This window comes from Acomys russatus, chromosome 25 (genome assembly GCF_903995435.1).
Source record: "Acomys russatus chromosome 25, mAcoRus1.1, whole genome shotgun sequence".
NCBI lineage: Eukaryota > Metazoa > Chordata > Mammalia > Rodentia > Muridae > Acomys > Acomys russatus.
In genome coordinates, this window is record NC_067161.1 from 36,301,640 (window position 1) to 36,313,442 (window position 11,803).

An 11,803-nucleotide genomic window follows, 5' to 3' on the forward strand; every position below is an offset into this window, starting at 1 on the left:
TCCATTGCCTCCAGTAGAAAATGTACTTTTATCAAACTACCAGACACACACAAGCAGACACACACTGACACTATGTTGTCAGTGGCTCTGTTAATGTCAAGACTTTGTCGCTGTAATTCCTTCGGCTTCTGCCTCATGGTCACAGTATGGCCACTGCAGCTCCAGATGCTTCTATTCACTTCAAGACAGGAAGCAGGAGACAGGGTGATGTTGCCTGTGTATATGTGATATTAGTTGATTCTCATTATGCGTCACATGGTGTAGAACCAAGTCACATGGCCATCACAGGCTGCAAGACACCTAAAATATATAAGGAAAAAAAATGTGCTGATTGGTTGGCCCATTATCACATGCCGCTTGGAACTTACCTGTTTTTTCCTGGCCCCAGTCTCTATCTTTGGTTCTGTTAGTTGGGCCAGGAGCTAACATTGATGATTCCAGGTAGCAGTTTGGGTCTAGACATACCCCATAGGTCTATGTGCTAAAGACTTGGTCACAAGTGGAACTATAGAGTGGGGGGATAGCATGCTTTGGAGGCAGGATGTAGTAGAAAGGAATTAGGTGGCTGAGTGGTGTCTTGAAGGGACTATCAGGGCCCACCCCTTCCTCTGTCTCTGCTTTACTCCCCAACCTGCTCCCACCATGCTGTCTCAGGCTCAGAGGCAGTGGGATAAGGAGCCTGAAGCCTCTGAGAGCACAAGCCAAAACAAATCTAAATTTCCTGAAAGTCGTTCATCTAGAGTCAGTTGGTTCGGTTTTCTGAGTTGGGTCTTTTCTTTTTTCTTTCTTTCTTTCTTTCTTTCTTTCTTTCTTTTTTTCAAGACAGAATCTCTCTGTGTAGCCTTGGCTGTCCTGGACTTGCTATGTAGACCTGGATGGCCTTGAACTTCCAGCAGTCCACCTACCTTTGTCTCATGAATACTGGGATTAAAGGTGTGTACCATATTCCCTTCTCTCTCTCTCTCTCTCTCTCTCTCTCTCTCTCTCTCTCTCTCTCTCTCTCTCTTCCTATTTAAATGTGTCTTAATTAAAAGTGACATAAAACCAAATCCGAGTGGCTTATACATAAATAAACAAATTGATTAAACAACAGCTAAGATGAAAACTATGACTCTCCTCCCACTCTCTCCCACCCCTCCCCCTACAGAAAAGCCCAGAAGCAGTTTGGCTCTGTCTCAGTGTGAGGCCAGATGGGCAGACAGTGCAGGCCAGAGACTGCCCTCTCTACTCTCTGCCTTTCCTTGTACGTCTAGGCTACTTCCCCTGATGATCCCTGGAAGCTCTGTGGGCCCTTTCTCTTGAGCTTTTGTCTGTAGAGAGGAGAGCAGGTAGTTTCTCCCACAATAGACACTGTAAGCCTATGATTGGATCCTAGGCCATTTTCAGCCAATCCCAGTGACTCTATGAAATCCAGCGCTCGGGTTGGCTAAACCATAGCTCATATTCAACTCTGGGCCAGGGATGGGATCAACTATCCCCCAAGCCACTGATTTCCCTTGAAGGTTAATATAGACAGCACCCTCAGGGAACCTGACAGAGCCAGAAGAATAACAGAGCTATGTAAAAAGCTTTGGATTTTCTTTTGTGTGTGTGTGTGTGTGTGTGTGTGTGTGTGTGTATACAACTCTATGTGTCTTCAAGTGTATGTGTGTCACTGTATGTGTTTATGTGGAGGCTAGAGGTCAGTGTTGAGTGCTTTTCTCTATTTTCTTTCCTAGTTGGTTAGTTAGTTAGTTAGTTAGTTAGTTAGTTAGTTAGTTGAGATGGTGTCTTCCACTGAACCTGGAGCTCACTGATTCAGCTAAACCAACTGATCAGCAAGCTCCAAAACTCCTTGTCTCTGTCTCCTCATGCCACCAGCTTTACCTTTTCACATGGGTTCTGAACTCAGGTCCTCAACCTTGTACATTAAGCACTCTATAAGCTGAGCTGTCTCCCCAGCACCGAGCTCTGCATTCCTGAGAGCCTTGTTGCATGCAGACGTCTATGAGGTAGGGAAGGATTCTGGTCCTGTACTGCAATGGATAACCTGTTACAGAGAGGTGAAGGATGAACTACCCCATAGCCATGCTGCTCACAGGCTGCAACTCTGGCATCCTGAGATTTGTTTTCCCTAAAGCTTCCCAAGCCCACGGACATCTGGTCTACCCAGAGACGGTCCAGGAGCCACAGAATGATTTAGGTTGCCAGAGTGGCAAAGCATCATAGCTCCTGTTGTGCTTAATAAAAGAAGCACCTTTGCCTCTGCTCCCTTTGGGAGTTTTGTACCTAACAAGGACAGAGACCCAGAAAAGGCTACTGCATTAAGAAGGAAGAGGAGGACGTTATGGAGAGACTGATGCATGGTGGCTGAGAAAGTGCCAGGCAGAACAGTAGTAACTGTGACTTCTCCAGCACTTTCTCAGTACTCTGCCCTACCACAACACACCATGGGGAAAAAATTAGTTGTGCTACCATGTTGCAAACTGTAGCTCAGCTTCAGAAAGCTTAAGACTTGCCCAGGACCACATAGCTACTAAGGAGAGGGTCTGGGCTTAAAGCTGAACCTGCTTCAAGACCTCAGCCCTGAACTGAAGGAATCTCTATTAGATGTGGTCTCTCAGTGAGAATGGACCTGCTGACCACTATCAAAGGCTCCGACGAACCACTCACCTTAAGTGCCTGGACTTACCAAGGGCCAGGAAAAGCACCAAAGTGGCAGCTCCACCAAGCCAGCCCCCTTTTCTTGCTTTGCTGGCACCTGGCATCATACCCCCCTTGCTCAAGAATTATCTGTTTGTGACAACTTCGACCCAAGAACTGTCCTCAAACTCTGCAGCTCAACTCAGGAGAAAAAAAAAAAAAAAAAAAGCCTCAGTGTAGGCATTGTGAAACCTGCATTTGAGCCTGTGCCTGGCTTGCTGGGACCTGAGAAATGGTTTCCATTGCTGAGCCTCAGTTTCCCCATTTCCTTGGACTCTGCTCTCCAGAGTCACCTCTAGCACCAGCAAGCCTGCAGTTTCAGGGTCCAGGCTTTCTCTGCTGCATTCGCTTCAGATTTCTGCCTGGGGCAGAGCGAGGGCAGGTTGCTACAGTACTGAATCTCTGTGCCAGAGAGGCATGGCTCCCAGCCCAGTGCTGTGCTTGCCTAACCTCAGTAAGCAGAGCAGATCCCCAAGAACAAAAGGAGGAAGATACTCCAGGAGGGGACCTGGTGACTAGTCCTTCCTCACTCAGTGACTTTAACCCTTTCTGCACTAACCCAGCAGACTGCAACAGGGGACTGATCAAAAGGTCCTCCCGACCTGCTCTGATTTCAACCGCTGGCTTCTCCCGTGGTGGCCGCAGGGAGTAGCCTCAGCTGCAGACTCCAATTGTCTTTCAGGGACCCAGACTCAAAGGTCAGATGCAGAAGGGTCCCCCCACGGCAGCATTTGCCAGGTAGGAGGTGGAGGCCGAGAGATGGGGAGGGACACATCTTTTAGCTCCATTGAAGAAGCCTTGACTAAAATGATGCCAGGCACACAGAGGAACAGACTTGTGGGATGGCGGGAGACTAGGCCCCTCGCCTAGTGATCCTTCCTCTAGTCTGTATTGCCTCTGGGGGGTTGTAAACACCTTCCCATCCCCAAATTAGAAGCAGGCTGTTGAGGCTTGCCCACAGATTCCTCACTTGAACCTGGAGTGACTCATTTTCTCAGAAGTATGGGATCAAACCCACTGTGGCTACTAAAACTTTACTACGAGGCCCCCAGTGCCCCCAGGCTGGGTTTCCTATTAGCGGTGGAACTGGGAGCAGCTTGTGTCATGAACAAGGCTGGGCCAAAGAGTGCAGGAGTTAAGTCCTTTCCCTCAGAAGTTTCTGCTGTGGCACTTCTCCTCCGGGGAGTATTGGGGGACGCAAGGAGGCAGGGATCTCTCTTTCCTGAAGTAATCTGAATCACAGACAAAATAGAGGAGAGTCCCCAACCGAAAGAAGCCTCAATTACTGAACAAATTATCCTCCCCAAAGTATCTTTCCCTGATATTTCCCAAAGCACATCTGTGTGAGTACGCGTGTGTGTGTGTGTGTGTGTGTGTGTGTGTGTGTGTGTGTGTGCATGCCAGAGGTCAACACCCATGCTCTCCTCTATATCCTTTGCATGTTACCTTTTTTGAGACAGGGTCTCCCACTAAATCTAGCTTACCCATTTGGTTAGGCAGTCTAGACAGCAACCCCAGGGAGCCTCCTGACTCTGCCTCGCTGGCTCTGGGGTTACAGGTGCTTGCCACCACACCCAGCTTCTTATGTAGGTGCTGGGGAATCTGAACTCAGGTCCTCATGTGTTCACAGCAGGCACGTGATGCGTGCCCTGCTTAACACTGTTAGTGAGTTTCAAACAACATGCACATCACTGATTTGCAAAAGCAGCTCCATAGCTCTGTAATAGGGAGGCAGTCAGGGAGGATGCAGAGGTGTTGTCGTCAGAGGAGGGTGACCTGAAGACAGCAATGGGTGAACAGCAAGGCTGTCTCTCCCTCCTGGGCTGGTTATCTGTAGAACTGGTAGGTTCTACAGAGCACAGAGCACATGAATTCACAGATGCCTGTTGACAGCCCTGAGCCTACCTGTGAAGTCCCTGAGACAGGAGCTCCAGTGAATGGTTCTGGGTGTCTTAAGAGGGTAACTCTATCTGACTTTCTTCTTGGCCCAGAGAATATAGAGAAGGAGAAAGCCACTTGTTCCCTATCCTGAGAGAACAGCAGGTAGGAGACAGAGATCGCCGTATTCTGATTCAGGAGTTGCCTAGACCCCAGAGCTGAGCTCTGACAAATGAGCCTTGCCACAGGGGTTTTGTCACTAAGCCAAGTCCGCTGCCCATCAGATGTATGCCATAGGCTTCCATGCCCCATCTTCCCACATGAGATCATGAGGTCCATCAGTCTGAATTCTCTGGACTCCTCCAAACTGTACTTCCAGACTCTCTGCCTGCCAATAGCTGTCGCCTCTCCCTGGGTGATCGATAGCTGTCTGCCCTCCCAGAAGGACTTGACTTTGTCAAGGGCAGCCTAAACCTCTCCCGTTATTCCTATGACTTTGCATGAGAACTTCATAGTCCCTACAGAGCTCTGCCCCCAACACCTCCGGCACCTCTCCCTGCCCCCAGCAAAGGCTCTCCACCAACACCCCTACCCCAGTCTCACACCTCCACAGTATTCCTGGGCTGTTTGTCTGACTCTAGCCTTCTGTTCTCTCGGCCTCTGAGTTGCAGCTCTTGAACAGCTTGCTCTCAGCTTCTTTCACTCAAGTGTCAGCATCCACTTGACCTCCCCACTACAGCTCCCATCCCTCAACACAGTGGCTTAAATGTCACTTTGTTGCAATTTACATAGTGTGCCTTTTTCCTGTCACTCTCACAGCCCCTGTTGGCTGTGAGCTAAGGAGCAACAATGGATGACCTTGAATCTCTTATCCTCCTGCCTCTGCCACCTCAGTGCTGGGATTACAGGCATGAATCATCAAGTCTGGGTTGTGTAGGTGCTGAGGATCAAACCCAGGGCCTTGTGCACCCTAAGCCCCAATGCTCATTCTCTGCATAGTACTTGGAACTCTGAACTCAGAGAGGTCTCCAAAAACCTCTGCAGCTTTGCAATGTGACTGTCCACAACAGTCAGGTGACACTTGGAGAGAAGGGTGGCACTTGATTAATCTAATCATTTATTTGATAACTAAATGGAGAAGCAAAGAGGGATTGAAACCTTCTGGAAATAATACAGTCTGTGCATGACAAAATCAGACATGTTGGAGGCCAGGCATGGTGGTACATGCCTTTAATCTCAGCACTCGGGAGGCAGAGGCAGGTGGATCTCTGTGAGTTCGAGGCCAGCCTGGTCTACAAAGGGAATCCAGGACAGCTAAGCCTACACAGAAAAACCCTGTCTCAAAAATAAAAAAAAGAAAAGAAAAAAGAAAAAAGAATCAGACACGTTGGAAGATGCAGAGGAACAAGCTGTCTGAGGCAGCCTGTCCCCAGAAAGCAGCAGGCAGTAGGCAAGAGAGACCAGACAGCAAATGGAAGCCGAGAGGACATGAGGTGGGGCAGCCAGGCCTATGTATTAGATCTGATTCCCCTGAGCCAGAACTGAGATTTATTCTTCCCATTTGTGTGGGGTTCTCAGAGAGCAGGGATTTGGGGAGCCCCAATGGGCATGCATGCTCAGCCCAGGGGGAGGATCCTGAGGTTGAGCAAGTCCCACAGAGCACATCAAAGGTGTTTCAATCCGCAGCTGCAGCCTGTCTGAGCGCTACCATCCAGTATGAACTACACCCAGAGCCCATGAGCAGGGCAATCCAGCTGCCCCTGCTGCTGACTGGGAGCCAAATTACTGCACAGTTAGTTACCCATGCCATGGGCTTTGGACCAATTAAGTGAGCAAAGAGAGTGGTTAGCGGGGAGTAAACAACCCAAAGGCCTCTGGTAATTACTCCCAGGTCTGCGCTAATACACCTAAGCCAGGAGGTAGGGTTGCGGCATGAACAAACATGGGATCTCATGGCCTTGGCTTTGTGTGGCTGGCCCCACTGGAGTGGCATCTGCCCAGGCCCCCCCCCCCCACCCCCGTTCCGAACTCTCCGCTCGGTTTTTTTCTTCCTCCACTCCTTCCCGTGCTCAATCTTTTAAACTGTTCTTTGGTAGAAAGCATACACATGCCAGGATCTAAGCACCAGGATTGGAGCAGAAAAGGTAAGTCTTGGCCCCCCTCGTGGTGGTACTGGTATTTTTAAACAGTCAACAGTCCCCACTCTCCACTCAACTGTGGAGAATGCCCTGTCCATTGGCTAGATCTGGGTCTGGGTTCAATGTTTACTGCACGTATAGTCCTTGGCTGGTGCCACAGTTTGAGCAGGACCCCTGGGCCCAGATCCGCCTGTCATAATGTTCTTCTTGTAGGTTTTTAGGACCCTCTGGATCCTTCTATTTCCCCATTCTCCCATGGACTCCCTAAAGTCCAAATAGGATTTCCTCCCCTCTGTCCCACTAGATCTAGCCAATGGACAGGACATTCTCCACAGTTGAGTGGAGAATGGGGACTGACTTTCATACAAACTCTGGTGCCCCATATTTGACCACGTCCCCTTGATGGGGAGGCCTGGTGGCATTCAGAGGAAAGAGAGCAGGTTACCAAGAAGAGACTTGATACCCTATGAGCATATACAGAGGGAGGAGGTCCCCCTCAGTCACAGTCATAGGGGAGGGGAGTAAGGGGAAAATGGGAGGGAGGGAGGAATGGGAGGGTACAAGGGATGGGATAACTATTTTAAACAGTCAACAGGTAGACCCACAACTCCTCAGTGCACAGGGCAGCCATGTAAACGCTGGAGACACTGACCAGGGTCAGGGGAGTAATGAAGGCATGTCAGACAAGAGGATGGTTGAACAGAGACACTCTAATGGCTGCAGAACCAGCATGAATACATGGGAAACAGTTTGCTAAGCAAGGGACATCAAGAGTAAAGTCCCTGAGGCAGGGAGGAGGGGGTGGGATGGACGGTTGTGGGTCAAGGGAGGACTAGGTGGCCTAAGACAAGGGCCATGCTTTGATACCATTGTGGGTTACACAACCACAGGAAAGGGAAGAGAGGGAGAGCACATCAGAGGCTTCAGAAAAGAGACAAGTGCGCCCTGTTTTTCAATGTATTTTACCTTATTTGATCCTTGGAGCAGGTGCTGAAAGGGCACGAGGTTAGATTTCTTTTTCCACTTGTCAGCTGAGGATCTGAAGTTCGAGAATGTCCCACAGTTCAGCCAGGATCACGCAGGAATGCCCTGATTGAGGGCAGAAGTCTGTAGCCTACAGTCTCCTTTCACGTCAGATGAGAGGCCTGTCCCCCCTGACACTGTGCCTCTGCCAGCTTCCAGAACAAGATCCACTCTCAGGCAAGTTTCTGGATGGGTGACATAGTTCAAAGCCAAGCCAAGCGCCGTCAAGCTGCCAGGTGGGATAAGGAATGCTCTCGGCAAGTACTTAAATTGACTTAACATGGCCCCTGAGGACTATAGTCATTTAACTGACTCTTCAGGGAACCTTTATCAAAACATTGAAAGGAGTCAGGCATGCAGTGGACACCTATAATCCCAATGCATGAGAGGCTGGGGGTGGGGGGAGCTTGTGAGTTCCAGGTCAGCTTGGCTACATAGTGAGACCCCCCATCTCAAAAACAAGTAGCCGGCTGAAGAGACAGAAGAGACCCAGAAGAGACAGGCATACCCATGTGAGTTCATGGCCAGCCTGGTCTACATGGTAAGTTCCAGGCCAACCAGGACTACACGGTAAGACTCTGCCTCAAAATAAAGCAAAGCAAACAAAACATCCAGGCCCAGCGGGGCACGGCCCAGCGTTTGGGAGATGGGGGCAGGAGTTCCAGGTGTTTAGGGTCATCCTCAGCTACATAGGAAGTTTAAGGCCAACTACATAAGACCTTGTCTCAGCCAAACAAGCAAGCAAGGAACATTGAAAGGCAGAGTCTCGTATGTATCACACTGTAATTGATAATTTAATAGCTCAGAATAACATCCTTCTAAAACACATGCCTTTGCGATTCCTTCCCAAAGACCTCCAAACCAAAGAGAACAACTGACAACTTCACATGAAAGGTTAAATCGGGAATGCCATCAGAAGACCAGATTCTTTGTATACTTCTAGAACATTCCTTTTCTTCGTCTTCTTCTTCATCTTCCTCTTCATCTCCTTCTTCTTTTCAGAGCTGAGGACCGAACCCAGGGCCTTGTGCTTGCTAGGCAAGCGTTCTACCACTGAGCTAAATCCCCAATTCCTCACTCCACCCCACCCCACCGCACCTCATCCTTTTTTTGTTGTTTGTTTAGTTTGGTTTGGTTTGGTTTTTTTTCAAGATAGGGTTTCTCTGTGTAATAGCCCTGGCTGTCATGGACTCACTTTGCAGACCAAGCTAGCCTTGAACTCAGTGATCCACCTGTCTCTGCCTCCCTGAGTGCTGGGATTACAGGCATGTGCCACCTTGCCCAGCTCTTCTAGAACATTTTGCAAAACATTTCATAAAGTTTTCTACAGATCTGCCAAGGTGTAGCATTGGACTCCATGTCATGCATACATATAGAATTCCTACTGTTGTGGTCACCCAGCACCTTCACTATTCAGATTCCTAATCATCACCCTAGCAAATGAGGGTCACCAGATGAATTGTCACCAAGTGGGAGGAATGTTTGTGACTTTTTTTTTTTTTTCAACTGCTTTTATGTAGCCTAGGCTGGTCTCGATTTAGCTGAGGATAACCTTAAATTTCTCATTCTTCTGCCTTCACACTCAAATATTACAGGCACGAACCACCATATTCTTGCTTCCAGCACTGGTGCTGGAACCAGGGCTCGGTGCCTACTAGGCAAGTATTCTAGGCTTTTCCTGTAAAGGGTGACACTCAATGTCAACCTGGCCTCCACATGCACAGATACACACACACACACACACACACACACACACACACACACACACACACACACAGGCTGTATAGGCAATAAAATATATCTAGGGCAGCCCTGGTAGGTGGCATCTCAGACTGCAAGGAAGACCTTGTAGGCACTCTCAGAATCACAGATCAAAAGGAGACACACCTTCACTCGCAGAAAGACATAGAAAGAACCCGGAGAGAGATTTAGGGTTGAGTCCCATGTGTCAATCACAGGCACAGATGCGTTGAGTCACAGGCCATGGTGTGTGACAGAGCTACTGCCGTGGACCCATCGGTGAGGCACAAGCCAGGCTCTGTGATTTCACGTTAAAGCCAGGGCCCCACCTCACAATGGCCTCTCTTGGAGCAGAGCCAGTGTGATACAAGACTGGACCCTTCCATTTGGGCCGGTGCAGCACTTCCCAAGCTTTCTTGCTTTCAGAACCTGTTAAGGCTTGGATCTTAAATGTCATCAAAAGCCCTTATGTTTAAGGCTTGTCCCCGCCTCCGCGCCCCTGCCCCCCCCCCCCCCCGCTCCCCCCACAAGTCTTCAGAGACGAGATCTTTGGGAGGTGGCTGAATCACAAGGGCTCTGACCTCAAGAATTTACTGCTCTATGTGCAGATTCATAGCTTAAGGGGCTATTTGTGGTGGGGAAAGCTTCAGGAGGCGGGGCCTACTTGAAGGAAGTAGGTCACCTGGGACGTACACTTGAAGAGAATATATTGTGCCTCTCTCTTTCTTCTTCCCTCCCCCCACTCTCTCTCTCTATGCTTTCTGGTAGAAAGGAAGCAGGGAGCTTTCCTTCTGCCATCTTTCCACCATGAGGGTCTGTCTCACCACGGTTCATAGCAGGAATTTTTTACTATTTCCACTGAAATGAAGCCAAAATACACCTTTCCTCCTTCACCCCACCCTGACCTTCTTTTTTTTTTTTTTTTTCCAGGCAGAGCACACATATACACAAAATGAAAATAGATCTTTGAAAATTACTCTAACAGGAAGAAGAGGGCAGGCCTGGAGCTTGCATCCACAACTCCAGCACTTGAAGAGCTGAGGTTGGAGGCTTAGGAGAGTGGGGCAGGCTGGGCCACAGAGTGAGGCCTTATTTCAAAGCAAATAACAAAATAAAAGCAAGCGAGGGTTGGGCACATAGTTCTACTGGGAGAGTGCCTGCCTAGCACGCACAAAGCCCTGGGTTTCATCCTGGGCACCACAGAAAGCTGGGTGTGGTGGCATGCGCTTGTAATCTCTGCGCTGGGGAAGTACAGGCAGGAGAATCAGGGGTTCAGTGTCATCCTTAGCTACATGTCAAATCCAAAGACAGCCTAGGATGCAGAAGACCTTGCCAAGACAAACAAAGAGAGAGAGACAGAGAGAGAGAGACAGAGACAGAGACACAGAGAGACAGAGACAGCTATTTGCACCACCTTGCCTGGCCCAAGGAGTGACTTTCTCTGTGTTGGCCCTAGAGGGCAGATCATGATCTGTGTCAGGAAGATGTAGTTTGACACATCCAAAGAAGGAAGAGCTTCTTTAGAGCTCTTATAAGATGGATGGGCATTTGGGGTGTTCAGAGGGAGACTGGGAGCCACTTGGAGGGGTGTCATGGAGGGGACTATGTTTTCAGATGCAGATTAGAGAAGTTGTGTGAGGCTGGGGTTTTACTCCTGAGGGGGCCTCAGGGTGGGCTGGCTTAAGCGCCTGCAGTTCCAGTAGCTCACAGGGAGCCATCAAGTCTGTATGCATTGGAGTTCTGACACGGCCAGCCTGGGATATCTTTCAGCACTCAGCCTCCAGCCCCAGGACCTAGCTGGGCTGTCAGTCACTCAGCTGGAGCGGAGAGAGCAGAGGAATTGGTCTGGGACCCAGGATGCCTCTGAATCCTGTGGGGGAAGCCCTTGGAAATGACTTCTCTGGGCCCAAGAGATCCCAGCCATGCACTGCAGAGCATCAAATAACAGCACTTGACAGGCTTTGCACCTGCGGCTGAACTGACTGCACCGGACACACAGCTTCGAGCTGTCATCTGCAGCACTTAATATTTTAGGAACACTGACTCACAACCAGATTCCCAGCTTCGACACAGAAATCAAGTTCAGATCAAGCCAGTGTGGGGCAGAATTGAGAGTGGCTAAAGATATTTTTATGTAGGGTTTAAACACGGGTTAAGAGAAAGAGATGCTTCCAGAATAAAACACATCAAGTGTGGATGTAGTTTCTCAGGGGCCATTGCAACAAAGTATCTTACACTCTTGGAGAAAGAAGAAAATGCCCCCATTGGATTGTCCCCTAGGCAAGTGCCTGACGGCTTCACGGCGGGGGTGGGGGATGTCGGGTGTGTCGGGGTGTGTTGTG